Genomic DNA, 17,256 nt, shown 5'->3' with positions numbered 1-17,256 from the left:
CTATTATGGAGCCCTAGTTTAAATAGACCAGTAACCATTTAGAATACTTGTATGGGAAGCATAAAGAATAACTCATGTGAATGTGTCCTTGGAGAAAACTGGCATTCTAGAACAGTAACCTCTCACAAGACGGGTTTTTTTTTATTACGTCTGAGTCCCGAGATGAAAATATTTGGGGCAGGGAAGAGAAGAGGCCACTCCAAAGATGAAACAAGGTCACCAAAGTTCACTTGGGAAGGAGCAACTTGAAATGAGGGGCTTAGCTATCTGCAGAAAGAACTCACTCTGGAATGGCAGGTGAATGGTTGCTGCTGAGAAGAGTGTTTACCAAACCCACACATAAGTCGACAGGAGAATCTTAACAGCTTGATCATGTCTCAAGGGCATGGATATAACTGCATGGAGTCTAAAACTATAACTGCATGGAGTCAAAAATTAGGGAAGTCAAAAAGTGAAGGTGGCTCGTGGAGATCGGCACATCAAAGTTTTACAGTTTGATGTATAGCCGAAAATTCTATAGCTCCTTTGCTTTGAATTTGTACTGACCACAGGGTATTCATTGCAGCATTGTCTATAATTGCAGAACACTGGAGATAATACAAACACTTATAAATAGGAAAATGGTTGAAAAAATTATGGTACATCCACATATTTGAGGTCTCTGTGGCTTTAAGAAAATGAGGAAGAGCTCTATGAACTGATTTAGAGGGATTTCTAAGGCATCCTTTTAAAAGTGGAAAAAGAAAAGTGCAAGATATGTATAGTAGGCTACCCTTCCTGTAAGAAAGAAGGGAATATAAGAAAACACACATGTATTTGCTCATTTGTGCAAAAGAAACAACGGGAAGAATAAACAAACTAAAGAGACTGGTTACTTAGAGAAGGTGGGTGGAAAAGGACTGGAAAGGAGAGGAATGAGAACAGGTTAGTGGAGATGAGGCGGAAGCAACACTTCTATGAGTATCCCTTTTTTGTGTAACTTTGGTTATTAGAACCACAGTAATGCTTCCAATATCCTCCATAATAAAAAATTTAAATCAACCAGGATATGGATGGAGGGGACCCAAAATGGAAAACAAACAGTAAACAAATGAACCCAACTATTACAAAATGAATACATAGTACACTGAAAGGAATGAGGAAGAAAAAAACTAATCTAAGTGTGCTGGTTTGTATCTATTATGTCCCCCAGAAAAAGCCATATTCTTTAATGCCATCTTGTGGGGGCAGATGTATGTGTTAGATTGAAATCCTTTCATTGAGTGTTTCCATGGAGGTGTTACACCGCCCATTCAGGGTGGGTGTTAATCGGATCACTGGAGTTGTATAAAGGAGTTCACAGACAGAAGGACCGCAGAGCAGCTAAGAGTGACATTTTGGAGAGCAACTGAGAGTGACATTTTGAAGAGGAGCTGCAGCTAAGAGAGGACAAAATGCCCCAAGAGCAACATTTTGGAGAACGCCATTTTGAAACGCATCCTAGAAGCAAGCGGACATCAGCCACGTGCCTTCCCAGCTAACAGAGGTTTTCTGGATGCCAATGGCCATCCTTCAGTGAAGGTACCCTATTGTTGATGCCTTACCTTGGATACTTTATGGCCTTAAGACTGTAATGTTGTAACCAAATAACCCCCCTTTCTTAAAGCCAATCCATTTATGTTGTTTTGCAAAACAGCAGCATTACCAAACTGGAACACTAAGTAATTTTGGAAATCAGTATTTTGACTGGATATTTTAAGGCTAAAGACAAAAAGAACAGTGTACTAATACACTAGTATAATTAGTAAATCTATTTCTCAACAGATTGGTGCAAAGAACAATTCGGTACTCACTTTATGTGTTTACTAGGACTAAACAAGTGAATATATGGTAGATAATGAGAGCCAGGCTTCTTACTGTATGTGATAGACACACCCTAAGGTGACCCGAAATGAGTCACAGCTTGTATAATCTCTTTCCTCTTGAGTGCAGGCTGAACCTGTAACTTGCTTCTAAGAAACAATATGGCATAAGTGATGGCATGTCATTTCTTTTATTACATTATATTGTGTGGCAAAGGTGAGGGCGTTTGCAGATATAATTTAAGTCTCTGATGACTTGACTTTAAGTTAATCAAAAGAGATTATTGTGGGAGGGCCTGACCTAATCAGGTGAGCCCTTTGAAAGAGCATCTAGAGCTCAGAGACTTGAAACAGCAGAGAAATACTCTCTCTATTGTTAGATTCAAAGAAACAAGCTGCCATGAATTCTACAGCTACAAAAATAATAATAATAATTCTACCAACAACCTGAGGGAACATGGAAGCAGATCCCCAGTTGCACTTCCAGATGAGACCATAGCCTGGCTGACATCTTGATTTTTGATCCTTTTGAAACTCTGAGTAGAGAATCCAGATATGCTGTGCCCAGTCTTCTGACCTACAGAAACTGTGCAATAATTAATGGGTGTTGTTTTAAGCCACTAAATAATAGTTCTATACTATTACATATCATAGAAAACTACACCTTCGGTGAAAGAAGTTACCATTAAGGAAAGGGGGCTGGCTAGAATGAACCTTATGGTGTTGGAATGGAAGGTATCAGGACAAATTCATGTTTTTAAAATATCTGTGCAGATAGATATAGAACTAAATACAGAGGCATGTATTTGCATTAGAACACACACACACACACACACAATTCCTTGAGAGAACCTAAGAGCAATGACTCTAGTAGAAATGAGAACACCTCATATCCAGAACTTTGTTCCTAATCATTCTCCAATAAAAGGAATCAGGGCTCCTTGAAGAAGTGGTTCATTCCAAAGCTGGGCAGGAAATAAATAAGATGATCTTGGAAAACCTTGTGGTACTACACAATAAGGAAATGCTTAGAAAAGGATGAAAGCATGTCAAGAAGACACAGGAACCAACTGATAAAGGCTCCAAATGGTGAAAAAATCTGGAAATATTTGAGCAACAAAATAAATAATGGTATTACTGGGTTATAACTTGTAGAATAAAACAAATATCTACAAGTCTGTATTGACATAAAGAAATGGGGGAGAAGAGACAGCTCTTGGTTACAGAAGAATTCCAATTTGAAAATGTAGACAGAATGAGGGAAATACAAAATCACCTTTAGGCAAACACCACCATAATAACTGTTGCAAGCAAATAATCGTGGGCAAAAGTTTGAGAAGAAATGTGAGAGCATAGTTTCAAAGTAGCTGCCCAACATATTTATCAATTATGAAGGTAAAAATGGTTACTTTACAGGGGAGAAACAGAGCAGAAACCACCTTAACCAAGTGATTGAGGTTAAACCACCTGTCATAAGACATAAGGATATCATACCGACACAAGATGCACATCACATCACTTCTGTGCTAGTCTTGTCAGGAAGGCCTAACCTTGATTCCTGAGAAGGCATCAGAAGAATATCAGTTATTACAAACTAACTGACCGGGCCTTATCATAAATGTCAAGGTCATGAATACTACAGAAAGAATGAGAAGTTGTCATAGACTGGCAGAGACTAAGCAGACCCTGAAACTAAATGTAGTGTGCAGCCTTGAATTGGATCCTGGAATAGAAAAAGTGTATTAACTGAAAACCGAAAGTCTCTAGTTTAAGTTGATAGTATGGTATTGTTAATTTCCTGATTGTGATCATTGTACTATGGTTATGTATGCTGTTAACATTAGAAGGAGCTGAATGAGAGGCATTAGTTTTGCAACTTTTCTGTAAGTCTAAAATTATTCCAAAATAAAAAAAGGCCCAGTGAGTGAAAAGACAAGCCACAAAGAGGGAGGAGTTGTTCACAGTACATAATCAACAAAGTACTAGTATCCAGAATACATAAATCTGGCAAAACATAAAAACAATAAAAGTTTAAAAGTTAAAAATCCAGTAGAAAATTGAACACAAACTTCACAATAGGCAAAACTCAAATTGCCAATCAACAGTTGAGAAAATGGTCAAACTCATCAAAAATCACAGGACTGCAAATCAAAACCAGAGTGAAATACCACTACATATTCACTTGATTGGTAAAAATTAGTAAGCAAGAATACCAAGTGCTGATACCCTCCTGGAGATATGCATACTCTGTGACCCAGCGATTCCGTTCTAGGGCCATACCATACAAAAACACATGCTCTGTGCATCCAGACTTGTGTATAGAACTTTCAAAATAGCTTTTTTTTTTTTTTTTTTTTTTTTTAATAATCAGAAGCTGGAAACAATCCAAAGTTCACCACTGGTATTTTGGACAAGCTGTGGTACACATCTTCAGACTCCACTTCAAATTCTAGTTCTCTTGCTATTTCCACCCAGCTACAGTCACTTCCTCCAGTGAAGCCGTGAGCCCCTCAAAGTCAGCCACGAGGGTTAGAATCAACTTCTTCCAAACTCCTGTTAATACTGATATGTTGACCTCCTTCCATGAATTAATGAATGTTCTTAATGGCATCTAGAATGGTGAATCCTTTCTAGAAGGTTTCAATTTACTTTGCTCAGATCCATCAGAGGAATCACTATCTATGGCAGCTATACCCTTATGAAATGTATTTCTTAATAATAAAACTTGAAAGTCAAAATGACTCCTTGATCCATGGGCTGCAGAATGGATGTTGTGTTAGCAGTCATGAAAACACCATTAATCTCATTGTACATCTCCATCAGAGCTCTTGGGTGATTGGGTACATTGTCAATGAACAGTAATATTTTGAAAGGAATTTTTTTTCTGAGCTGTAGTTCTCAACAATTGGTTTAAAATATTCAGTAAACCATGTTGTAAACATTTGTGCTGTTATCCAGGCTTTGCTGTTCCATTTATAGAACACAGAGTAAATTTAGCATAATTTTTAAGGGCCCTAGGATACTGGGAATGGTAAATGAGCATTGGCTTCAACTTAAAGTCCCCAGCTGCATCAGCCCCACAAAAGAGTCTGCCTGTCCTCTGAAGTTTTGAAGCCAGGCATTGACTTCTCTTTAGCTCTGAAAGTCCTAGATGGCATCTTCTTCTAATATAAGGCTGTTTTATCTACACTGAAAATCTGTTGTTCAGTGTAGCTTCATCAATTTTCTCAGCTAGGCTTCTTGACCTAGCTTCACCTTGCACTTTTATATTATGGAGATGGCTTCTTTCCTTAAACTTTATGAACCAACCTCGGCTAGCTTCAAACTTTTCTTCTGCAGCTTCCTCACCTCTCTCAGCCTTCACAGAATTGAAGAAACTTAGGGCCTTCCTCTGGATTAGGCTTTGGCTAAAGGGAATGCTGTGGTTTAATCTTCTAAGGTTGTGTGTTCACTGCTTTTAATTTTCTTCAAGAATTCTGCATTCACATCTTGGCTCTTTGGTGCAAGAGGCCTAGCTTTCAGCCTATCCAAGCTTTCAACATGCCCTCCTCACTAAGCTTAATCATTTGTAGCTTTTGACTTAAATTGAGATTATGTTTCACTTGAACACTCAGAAGCCATTGTAGTGTTATTAACTGGCCTAATTACAATATTATTGTGTCTCAGGGAATAGGGAAGCCCAAGGAGAGGGAGAGAGGTGGGGAATGGCCAGTCGATGGAGCAGTCAGAATACGCACAATATTTATTAAGTTTGCCATTTTAAATGGTGTGGTTTGTGTTGCCCCAAAACAACTGCAATAGTAACATCAAAAATCACTGATCACAGGTCACCTAACAGAAATAACAATGAAAAAGTGTGAAATATTGTGAGAATTACCAAAATGTCATACAGAGGTATGAAGTGAGCATATGCTGTTGGAAAAATGGTGCCAATAGACTTGCTCAATGCAGGATTGCCACTAACCTGCAATTTGTAAAAAACGTGATGTGTGCAAAGCACAATAAAGCAAAGTGCATTCAAACAAGGTATACCTGTTTCCTTCTCTGGGAGACAGAGTCCCAGGCATAAGTTTGCTAAGAGCAGGAAGCCGTGGGCTCTGGCCATGGAAGCTACTGGTTCACAGAGCTGTTCTAGAAGTAAAAAGGGTGCTGGCAGACCACAAAATTCCTTCTTAATCCCATGTGACCAACCAGGAAAGGAAGTGGCAGCTCTCTCATTTTCTGTCTCATCCTTCAATCTTGATCTCTTTCCATTCCTCCAATGGTGCTGCTTCAGATCTCAATTTTAGGAGATCATGGATTATATACACAGCTGATAAGTAATATGACTTGAATTCTGTTACATTGGATTAGTTTTAGTTTTAAAATACTAAAATGCCCTTCCTTAGCATACAAATTGAGATTTCAAATAAAACTTCTGACTGAATTTACAATTTAGGAATCCATAAGGTCTCAAACTCTGGACTTGGCTGTCTAATATGGTAGCCACTAGCCACATGTGGTCATTTTAATTTTAAAATAATTAAAATTAAATAAAATTAAAAATCCAGTTCCTCAGTCATACTAATCACATTTCATGTGCTCAACAACCAAAGGTGACTAGTGGCTACTGTACTGCACTATGCAGATACAGAACATTTCCATCATCCAGAAAGTTCTATTGGACAGTTTTCTCTAGACCTATCAATAGTTTCACAGCTGCAGGCTTAAACTCTTAAATAGCAATCTTAGAACACTACTCTTTTTCTGTCTAGCTTTTTCTCCTACTTTATCTGCTTCAACTACTTAGAAACATTCAGGCTGTCACCCTCTTTCTTTACAGCTGCCCTCCTTCCTACCCAGCCTAGACCCCATTCTGTGCCTCTTTGTCCATTTTCATGGCTGCTCACTCAACTCATCTCTGAATCTTATCTTTCTGACAAGACTGCTTTACTAATCTCCAACCTTGCATCATTCTTAACACAGGACTTTTTGGTTTCTACTCTTGAGCTGCCTAAGAGGTACTGGAGGAAATCACAAATTTATGGGGATAGGAGCCATGACACACTTAGGGTCTGCAAGTTCAAGTAGCACTGTTTGGCAGTGTTTTTGTGTACCACTGGTTGACTCACTATACAATCCTCTTTCTCCACTCTCTTCAAGACCCCTAACCCAGTGCTTGTCAAACTTTAATATGCAAATGAATTATCTGGGTGATCTTACTAAATATGCAGATTCTGATTCAGTAGGGTCTGGGGTGGGGCCAGAGATTCTGCCTTTCTAAGAAACTCCCAGTTGATGCCCACCCATGCTGCTGACACATGGACCACACTTTGAACAGCAAAGCCCTAACCCAATGGTTCTCAAACTTTAACGTGTGCCAGAATTACCTGGAGAACTTGTTAAAATATACTTTGCTGGCCCCCACCTGCAAAGATTATTATGTCATAGGCCAGGGGTCGAGCCTGAGAATGTACATTTCTAACAAAGCTCATTCTGTTAAGCTGCCACTGGTCTGGAAAACACACTTGGAGACCACTGCTCTAACCCACTGTTGGTCTTATCTCTCAGCAGATGGTTTCACAGAGGCAACTGAAGCTATCAGGTGGAAGCCCTAGGTGGGTTACCTGTGGCACCTACTCTTCCCTTATTGCAGCAATCATCACACCACTGAGGGATGTTACTAACAGAGAAGTTTGTGTCAAAAACATTGAAGCAGAGACGTAATGTTTTGTGGATATTCTGTATCCATCCTCCTTCTTCTGGTAATAGCATCTCAATTTTCTTCTGGGGACCTACTGTTCCTCCATGCATGAATCATGTTGGTTTTAGATGTCACTAACTATTCCCAGCTCCAGAAGTAAGCACAAAAATCAGGTCTGGCCAATCAGCTAAAGATTTCCCTCAGCCATAGTGGTTGGCTCAGGGATAGGACTGTGAGTCAATCAAAGGGAATGTGATGCACTGAGACTCTTGTTGGGACTGCTGGGAGAGAGGCAGAGACTCATTTCCATTTGACTTCAATCAAATAACACATGAACCTAAAACTACAGCAACTAACTTGCCCAACAAAGGGAAGGAGAGGGACAGCCAATGAACAGGAAATAAAGGAGGAAGGGAAGTCAAATCTTGCCCTATTGACATAATTTGAGTACCTTGATCAAGATCTACCCTTGGACTTTACAGTTATGTGAGCTAAAAATTCCTTTTTGCTTAAGCTGAGTTGAGTTGGGATTTCTGTCAGTAATGACTAGGATGTTTTTATACCCCCTTGACTCTCAGTAGAGCAATTAAAGGGTTTTTCCTCTAGACTCACTAGGGAGGGTTAAGCTGGGTACCCCCAGGGTGATAAAGCAGTAAAGTAAGTCTCTAAGCATGGAGGCTGGACCCAGTGGGTGGTTGAGTTTGTAAGCAGGAACAGGAATTAAAGGCCTTCATTTATACAGAAGCTCAGCCTCCAAATGAAGGAGGGCTTGCTGTGGGATGCTGCAGAGGCTGGCTGGTATGCAACCCAGCCTTGTGACCAGCAGTGAGCTCTCCAAGGCAAGCCAGGGATCAGTGAAGTGGAGCTCTGGGTTGCAGTAGCAATGAAGGAAGCCAGAGTGGACTCAAATCCCAGCCCTATCCCATGTTTGCTTGTACCACAAACTGGGATTCTTGTATGATCCTGGGGGAGGGCTGCACAGGGATTCCAACAATTGTTGCAGTTGGCTTTCCTGCATACCAGTAAGAGGGGTGCTTGGAGCTGACCAAATTTGACTTGTAATATGTCTTAACCTCTAGTTTGCGGATTAAAATTTTTATCTGCTACACTTGTTTAATGACCTGCTTTTATCACTAGATATTATGCTCTCCCTGAATTTTCTAGAATGTTTCTTTTCACTACTCTCACTTTAGAGTTACCAAGTTTCATTACTTTTAAGATGTACATATATTCTCACTTTAACATCTTTGATATCCAGATGTGCCTTAAAATCAGTGACACTTCATAGTTCTTTCTTTGTGATACATAAAAATTGGTTTTCTTGTAATTCATGGTATTTTAGATGCAATGAAATACAATAAAAACTCCTTTCCTTCTGTAGGCCTCCACTGTACCTCAGAATTCACTCAGAGCATGTCTAATCCTTACTGTGCTTCAGGATTCTTGTACTTCTTGGATGCTTGGTCACTCATTTTAGTAACCCCAATGCTTTGCACATAGCAGATATTCAATGCTTGAGGGTACTTCATGTTATCAGTTGAAACTGGGACAATTAAAATGCCTACTTTTTGCTTGGATGCCTCCTCTAAACTTCAAAACCTTCCCTTTGGGGGAAGGGCAATGGCACATTCCTTTGTTTTTGCCTGATACAAGGCTCTGCATCAGAGAGTCCCTGAAATGGCAGTAAGGCTAGAGGTGGCCTGGTAAAAGGGGGGTGAGGGCAACTCCCAGCGGTGGGATTCCATCCACTCAACTAATAACATTAAAGATTTTAAATAACATTTAACACACAACTAAATTAAAATTATTTTTAAAACCAAATGTACCCCTATGCCAGCTAAGTTCTGAAACCCAGAGGCAATAGCCTTTTCAAGAACATCAACTAGATATGTTCCCTTTGCTCATAAAGTTAACACTCATTTTCAACATGAATAGGTTAGGGTGGTCACTTGCCAAGACATCTCTGAAGATCAAGAAAGTGATTAAACTAGAGGAAGGAGTAGCAACAGACATGATGGAATTTCACAAAGGACTATGAATGCTAAATCTTTATACAATTTTCTTTTTCATAGTTGCTAGGGTATTAGAACAGTTAAAAGGAAAGAATTGAAATGCTGGAACTGTAACCCATAGCATTCTTTGAAATTTGTTCTATAGCTAAATTGTAATTTGAAAGCTATACATTTTTGTATATATGTTATATTTCATAAGGAAATGACTGAAACTATGGTACTATAACTCATAATAATTTTGTAAATTTCCTATATATCTACTAGTTAAATCATACTTTGAAAGATATTACCATTTTGTATATATGTTATATTTCATAATAAGGAAATAACGGAAACTGTGGAATAGTAATCTATAATATTCTTTGAAATTTGCTCTCTAACTACTTGTTAAATAGCACTTGGAAAGTTATCAGTTTTATGTATATATGTTATATTCTGCAATAAAAAACATGATAAAAATTTTATAAAACCACACAAATGTAATGAATAAAAAGGGAAATAACTTTTATCAATTAGTGAGCATTTGCTGAACACCTCCCAAGGAATGGATCAGGAAGGGAAGGATGTTGGAGATACTGTGAAGACAGAATTGACATGTGTGATGGAGGTGAAGACAGCAGAAGGAGGGAAGCAAAAGATGGGAATATTTAGCTTCGGAGAAACTGGGGTTAGAAAAAGAGAATATACTCTGGTCTATGTTCCTCTTTAATGCTGAATTACAGGGATAAAATTATTCTTGTCAAAGAAATGTTTGACAACGTGCTCAAGAATTATGTCATAACAATACAGAAATCAATGAAATGATATTTTTATATAGCTAGCTCATAGATAAAAATAGCCTGTAGAACCATTTGTATAGGTGAAAAATGGAATAGTGATTAAAGAACTGATCAGGATTTGTGAAAAATCAAACCTCTAAAGCAATATAGAGTGCAAAGTTGGCTTCCCTGGACAGTTCACTTTGTGGCCAGCCTTCCAAGGCCTACCTGGCACCATCACCTCTGGAACCCTGGGAGGCCCAGACCAGTGTCTCCTGCTTCAAGCCAAGGCTGGGTCGAGGGACCTCGGTGGTCAGATTAGAGTTATCCTTTGAGGCTTACTTTGTTTCCCAGGTGAGCTTGAACTATGTCAATGGCACTGATCAGGAAGGGAGTCAAACTGATTAAACTGACGCACTTAGAAGTTCCTGAGTTTTACAAGTAAGGCACTATTTTTTTTCCTGGGGAAAAAAAAAAAGATTACAAATCTCTATCCAAGAAATCCAGAGCACATTAGAGAGAATGTCTAGAACTAAGGAAGAGCTTAAAAAAGAAAGTTTTGCTGATCCAGAAAGATTGAAGGAAATTTCGGCATTGGGTAACATGTACTGGAGAATGTCACTTTGTAGAAATACCTAAGGGACCATTAGCATAAAGAAGCTTTCATTAGGGTAAGGGGACTTGAATAGCCAAGGCCATCTTGAAAAAGAACAAAATTGGAGGATTCACACTTCCTGAGTTTAAAGCAAATTACAAAGCTACAGTGGTCAAAACAGCATACTACCAGCACAAGGACAGACATATAGACCAATGGAATTGAACTGGGAGTTCAGAAATAAACCCTTATACCTATGGTTAATTGATTTTTTTAAATAAAATCATCCAAAGTGTACAATTGTTCACAGTATCATCAAATAGTTGTACATTCATCAACACAATTTTCGAACATTTTCATAATTCCAAAAAATAAAAATAAGAATAAAATAAAAGTCAAGAAAGAACACCCAAAAACATTCCCTACCCCTTCTCCCCACCATTATTTATTTAATTTTTGTCCCCATTTTTCTACTCATTTGTCCATACACTGGGTAAAGGAAGTGTAAGCCACAAGGTTTTCACAATCACACAGTCACACCATATAAGCTATATAGTTAAACAGTCATCTTCAAGAATCAAGGATACTGGCTTGCAGTTTGTTCTAGTTTGCTAATGCTGCCAAAATGCAAAACACCAGAGATGGATTGGCTTTTATAAAGAGGGTTTATTTGGTTATACAGTTACAGTCTTAAGGCCATAAAGTGTCAGTAGAGAAACTTCACTGAAGGATGGCCAATGGTGTCCGGAAAACCTTTGTTAGCTGGGAAGGCATGTGGCTGGCGTCTGCTCCAAGTTCTGGTTTCAGAATGGCTTTCTCCCAGGACGTTCCTCTCTAGGCCACAGCTCCTCTTCAAAATGTCACTCTCAGTTGCTCTTGGGGCATTTGTCCTCTCTTAGCTTCTCTGGAGCAAGAGTCTGCTTTCAATGGCCATCTTCAAACTGTCATCTGCAGCTCCTGTGCTTTCTTCTTGGTTTCCTCTTGGCTGTAGCAAACTACTCCTTCTGTCTGAGCTTATACAGTGTTCCAGTAAACCAATCAAGGCCCATACTGAATGGGCAGGTCCACAACTCCATGGAAATTACCCAATCAGAGTTATCACCCACAGCTGGGTGGGGCGCATCTCCATGGAAACAACCTAATCAAAACTTCGAACTTAATCCCCACTAATATGTCTGCCCCCACAAGACTGCATCAAAGAACATGGCTTTTTCTGGGGGACATAATACATACAAACTGGTACACAGTTCAACAGTTTCAGCTACTTCCTTCTAGCTATTCTAATAAACTAAAAACTAACAAGGGATATCTATATAATGCATAAGAGTTACCTCCAGAATTACCTCTTGACTCTATTTGAAATCTCTCAGCCACTGAAACTTTGTTTCATTTCTCTTCCCCCTTTTGGTCAAGAAGGCCTTCTCAATCCTATGAAGGTGGGTCCAGGCTTATCCCCAGGAGTCTCGTCCCTAGTTGCCAGGGAGATTTACACCCCTGGGAGTCATGTCCCACATAGAGGGGAGCGCAGTGAGTTTACCTGCTGAGTTGGCTTAGAGAGACAGGCCACATCTGAGCAACAGAAGAAGTTCTCTGGGGGTGACTCTCAGAGAGTTACAATTATAAATTGGCTTAGCTTTTCTTTTGCAGTAACAAGCTTCATAAGGTCAAGACCCAAGATCAAGGGCTTGGCCTACTGAACTGGTAGTCCCCAGTGCTTGCAAGGATATCAGCCCCATGGGGCAATGCCAACACTCACAGCTGCCGAATTCTAGCTCCGATTCCCAGGTGCCACACAGACATCAGAAGCTCCAGGAACTGACCAGGTCACACGCAAACACCTCAGCAACTCAGAATTTAGAAATAACTGTTACAATTCATGAATAGATGTGACAGTTGTAAGAGCCTACAATCTAGGACACTTTACATAAGCCTTCCCCTCATAACCCATGCTCTCAGATTCAACCTCCTGTCCTCATGGTCCATTCACCTAGTTGCATACCTGACAACTTCATTCCTTCTTGCCACCACTCAATATTCCATACTATGTGTTCTAGTTTGCTAATGCTGCGGAACGCAAAACACCAGAGACAGATTGGCTTTTATAAAAAGGGGGTTTATTTGGCTACATAGTTACAGTCTTAAGGCCATAAAGTGTCCAAGGTAACACATCAGTAATCGAGTACCTTCACTGGAGGATGGCCAATGGCGTCCGGAAAACCTCTGTTAGCTGGGAAGGCACGTGGCTGGCGTCTGCTCCAAAGTTCTGGTTTCAAAATGGCTTTCTCCCAGGACGTTCCTCTCTAGCAAGCTTGCTCCTCTTCAAAACGTCACTCACAGCTCCACTGAGTTCCTTCTCTTTGAGTCCAAAATGGCTTCACTGATCAAGGCCCACCCTGAATGGGTGGGGCCATACCTCCATGGAAATAGCCCATCAGTTATCATCTACAGCTGGGTGGGGCGCATCTCCATGCAAACAACCTAATCCAAACGTTCCAACTTAATCCCCACTATTATGTCTGCCCCACAAGATTGCATCAAAGAATATGGCTTTTTCTGGGGGACATAATACATTCAAACCGGCACACTATGTATACACCACAAATCACCATTCAGTTTATCCATTGCAAATCTTGAATACTGCCAACACAAACACCAAATGTCCACTCGAGTCCCTGCTTTCAGTTCCTCCCAAGTATACAACCACTAACAGGGTTGCAGGACCACATGGCCATCCAATACTTAGCTTCCTCTGGAACCACTACACTGCTCTCTGGATGGGCTGCACCATTCTACTTCCCCACCAACAGTGAATAGGTATATCCCTCTCTCCACATTTTCTCCAGCACTTGTATCCCTCTGTTTATTTTTTAAAGTTTTATTCAAACACCATACAATCCATCCTAAGTAAACAATCAATAATTCCTGGTATAATCACATAGTTATACATTTAACGCCACAAACTATATGAGGACATTTCCATTTCTTCTGCAATGAAAGAGGAAGAGGAGAAAAAAATGAAGAATGAAAAAAGGTGGAAGAAAAGAAAAAATAAAATACAATGAAAAGGTCATACAACACCACCACCAAGAATCCCATACCTCTCTCTTATATCCCCGTTACAGACATTTAGCTTTGCTATATTGGCTTTGTTACAATTAATGGAAGCATTTTACAATGTTACTCTTAACTATATAGACTCTAGTTTGCAATTCCCCTATACCATCCAGTTTTCAACACCTTGAACTGTTGACATTCATTTGTTCTCCCTCACGTAAAAACATTCTTATATTAGTACACTTAATCACCATCACTGACCACTCTAGGCTTCACTAAGTAATACAGTCCCAGTCTTTATCCTCTATGTTTCTTTCTGGTATCATACATGCCCCTAGCCTTCCTCTTTCAACCATACTCACAGTCATCTTTGTTCAGTGTACTTACAATATTGTGCTACCATCACACAGCATTGTGTTATCTATTTCTGGATCTATACAATCAATCCTGTTGCGTATTCTGTACTCCTTCAGCATCACATGCCTGAACTCTACCCTCTTTCTATCTCCTGATAACCTGTGTTCTCAACTTTTAACATTCAAGATTTGCTCATTAATGTTAGTTCATATTAGTGAGACCATATAGTATTTGTCCTTTTATTTCTGACTAATTTCACTCAATGTAGTGTCTACTGTCTACCATTTTGTATTTTGGATTTTATGTCATATCTTATTTTTATTTTGTCTACTTCTCTTTTTACTCTTACTGATAGTTTTCATTTCTACACTCTTCTCCAAACCTTTTTCTCCTGTCTTTTCCTATCTGCCTGTAGTGCTCCCTTTAGTATTTCTTGTGGAGCAAGTATCCTGTTCACAATCTCTCCCAGTTTCTGTTTGTCTGAAAATATTTTAAACTCTCCCTCATTTTGAAGGACAGTTTTGCCAGATATAGAATTCTTGGTTGGCAGTTTTTCTCTTTCAGTATCTTAAATATATCACACCACTGCCTTCTAGCCTCCATAGTTTCTACTGAAAAATCCACACATAGTCTTATTGAGCTTCCCTTGTAAGTAATCGATCACTTTTCTTTTGCTGCTTTCAGAATTCTCTCTTTGACATTTGATAATTTAATTATTAAGTGTCTTGGAGTAGCTCTATTTGGATCTATTCTGTTTGGGGTACATTGTGCTTCATGGATCTGAAATTTTATGTCTTTCATAAGACATGGGAAATTTTCATTGATTATTTCCTCTTTTATTGTTTCTACCCCTTTTTCCCTTCTCTTCTCCTTCTGGGACACCCGTGACACGTGTATTCATTTGCTTCATGTTGTCATTCAATTCCCCGAGACACTGCTCATATTCTTTCATTCTTTTCCCTATCTGTTCTTTTGTGTGTAGGATTTAAGATGTCCTGTCTACCATTTCATGAATCCTTTCTTCTGCCTCTTCAAATCTACTGTTGTATGTCTCCATTGTGTTTTTCATCTCTTCTATTGTGCCTTTCATTCCTGTAAGTTCTGCCATTTGTTTTTTTCAAGCTTACAAATTCTTCTTTATGGTCACCGAGTGTCTTCTTTATATCCTTCATCTCTTTTGCCACATTTTCCTTCAGCTCATTGATTTGATTTAGAAGATTTGTTTGAACATCTTTAATTAGTTGTTTCAACTCCTGTATTTCATTTGAACTGTAAGTTTTTTCCTTTGACAGGGCCCTATCTTTGTTTTTCCTAATGTGACTTGTAATTTTTTGTTATCTAGGCATCTGGTTTCCTTGATAACCCCAATCAGATTTTCCCAGACCAGATGGGCCCAGGTCTCTGGAGGAGGGTTTAATCAATATCAGGTTTCCCTGAGGATGAGACTCAGAAGGTTGTCCGACTTCCCTGTGAGGCCTCTAGACTGTGCTTTTCGTATCCTACCCCCAGCAGGTGGCGCTTCTCAGCCCACAGCTCCTCAATGGTGTAAAGAGGTGTGGTGCCTTTAATTGACTCCACCCTGTCCTGGTCAGGGGCCAATGGTGTCAGAAGCCAAGCTTAAGCTGTTTCTGTTTTTTCCCCCAGGCCCTGGGGTCTGAATTCTCTGAGGGAGGGCTGCCACTTGAGCTTGGCCCCACCCCCCCTTTTCTTAGGGGAGATACGCCCTCTAGGGAATCATCTCCTTCACTTGACTCTCTTTGTCTCTCTGACTCTCTTAACACTACCCTTACCTGGGTCGGGGCTGAGAATTATAAATGTCTGAGGCTTTCTCTAATGAGCTACTTAGAGTGAGAGGAAAAAAAAAGAAAAAAGAAAGAAATTCCCTTTTCAGAGCCAGACCCTAGCCCCCCAGTTTTACTGGTTGTCCGGAGTTGGTACTGGATCTATATGCCCCTTTTCTTGAGACACAGCCATTTTTCCATTATTCTGACCTCAATTGTCTCCAAAGGCCTCTGTTTTTATTATTATTTTTTCCCATCAGCCCCACCTTCTCTCTGCTGGGAGAGACCTCAGGGTTCCTTTTCTGCTTGCTCTGGGTTTATCTGTGCTTGTAGCTTGTATTCAGTAGTCCAGATTTGTTAATTAAAACCACAATTGGAGTTTGGTTGAGTTACCTTTCCTTGCACCTAGGGGATTGCTTCTTTTTCCCACAGGAAAGTGTTCCAACTCAGCCTGCCATGCCACTGGGGTGAGGTACCCGCTCCGCACTTTGGGGAGCTTTACTTACAGTTCTGTGCTGTGATCTCAGCTGTTCCACCCATTCCAGGCTGGTGTACAATGTGTTTCTGGTCATGGGTGTTCCCCAACAGGTGTTTCAGACTATTTACTAGTTGTTCCTGGGTATTTACTAGTTGCTCTAGAGGACTAACTGCCAACTGATTTTTTATGAGAACGCTAAGTCACTCAATGGGGAAAAGATAGTCTCTTCAACAAATGGTGCTCGGACAATTGGACAGTCATATGCAAAAGAACGAAGGTGGACTTCTACCTCACACTATATGCAAAAATCAACTAAAAAGTAGATCAAACACATAAATATAAGAAGCAAAACTATAAAACTCCTAGAAGAAAACATAAGCATCTTCAGGATCTTGTTTAAATGTTTGCTTATACTTTATACCAAAAGCATGAGCAACAAAAGAAAAAATAGAAACATGAGACTTCATCAAAATTAAGAACTTCTATACATCAAGGACTTCATCATGAAAGTAAAAGACAACCTACAGAATGGGATAAAATATTTGGAATGCACATATCCGATAAGGGTTTAACATCTAGAATATATAAAAAACATCCTGCAACTCAACAAAAGAAAACCAAGTTTAAAAATGGGCAAAAGACTTAAATAGACATTTCTCCACAAAAAATACAGAAATAGCCAAAAAGCACATAAAAA

General features: G+C 39.6%; 1 long non-coding RNA gene across 3 annotated transcripts in view; it reads right to left on the bottom strand.

Annotated features, from left to right (window-relative positions):
* The window catches only part of LOC119509120, a 50,294-nt gene that overhangs the window by 10,728 nt on the left and 22,310 nt on the right, over window positions 1-17,256 (bottom strand). The gene's annotated exons all lie outside the window — the stretch shown is intronic.

This window comes from Choloepus didactylus, chromosome 14, assembly GCF_015220235.1.
Source record: "Choloepus didactylus isolate mChoDid1 chromosome 14, mChoDid1.pri, whole genome shotgun sequence".
NCBI classification, from domain to species: Eukaryota; Metazoa; Chordata; class Mammalia; order Pilosa; family Megalonychidae; genus Choloepus; species Choloepus didactylus.
This window is presented reverse-complemented; position numbering and strand designations above follow the sequence as displayed.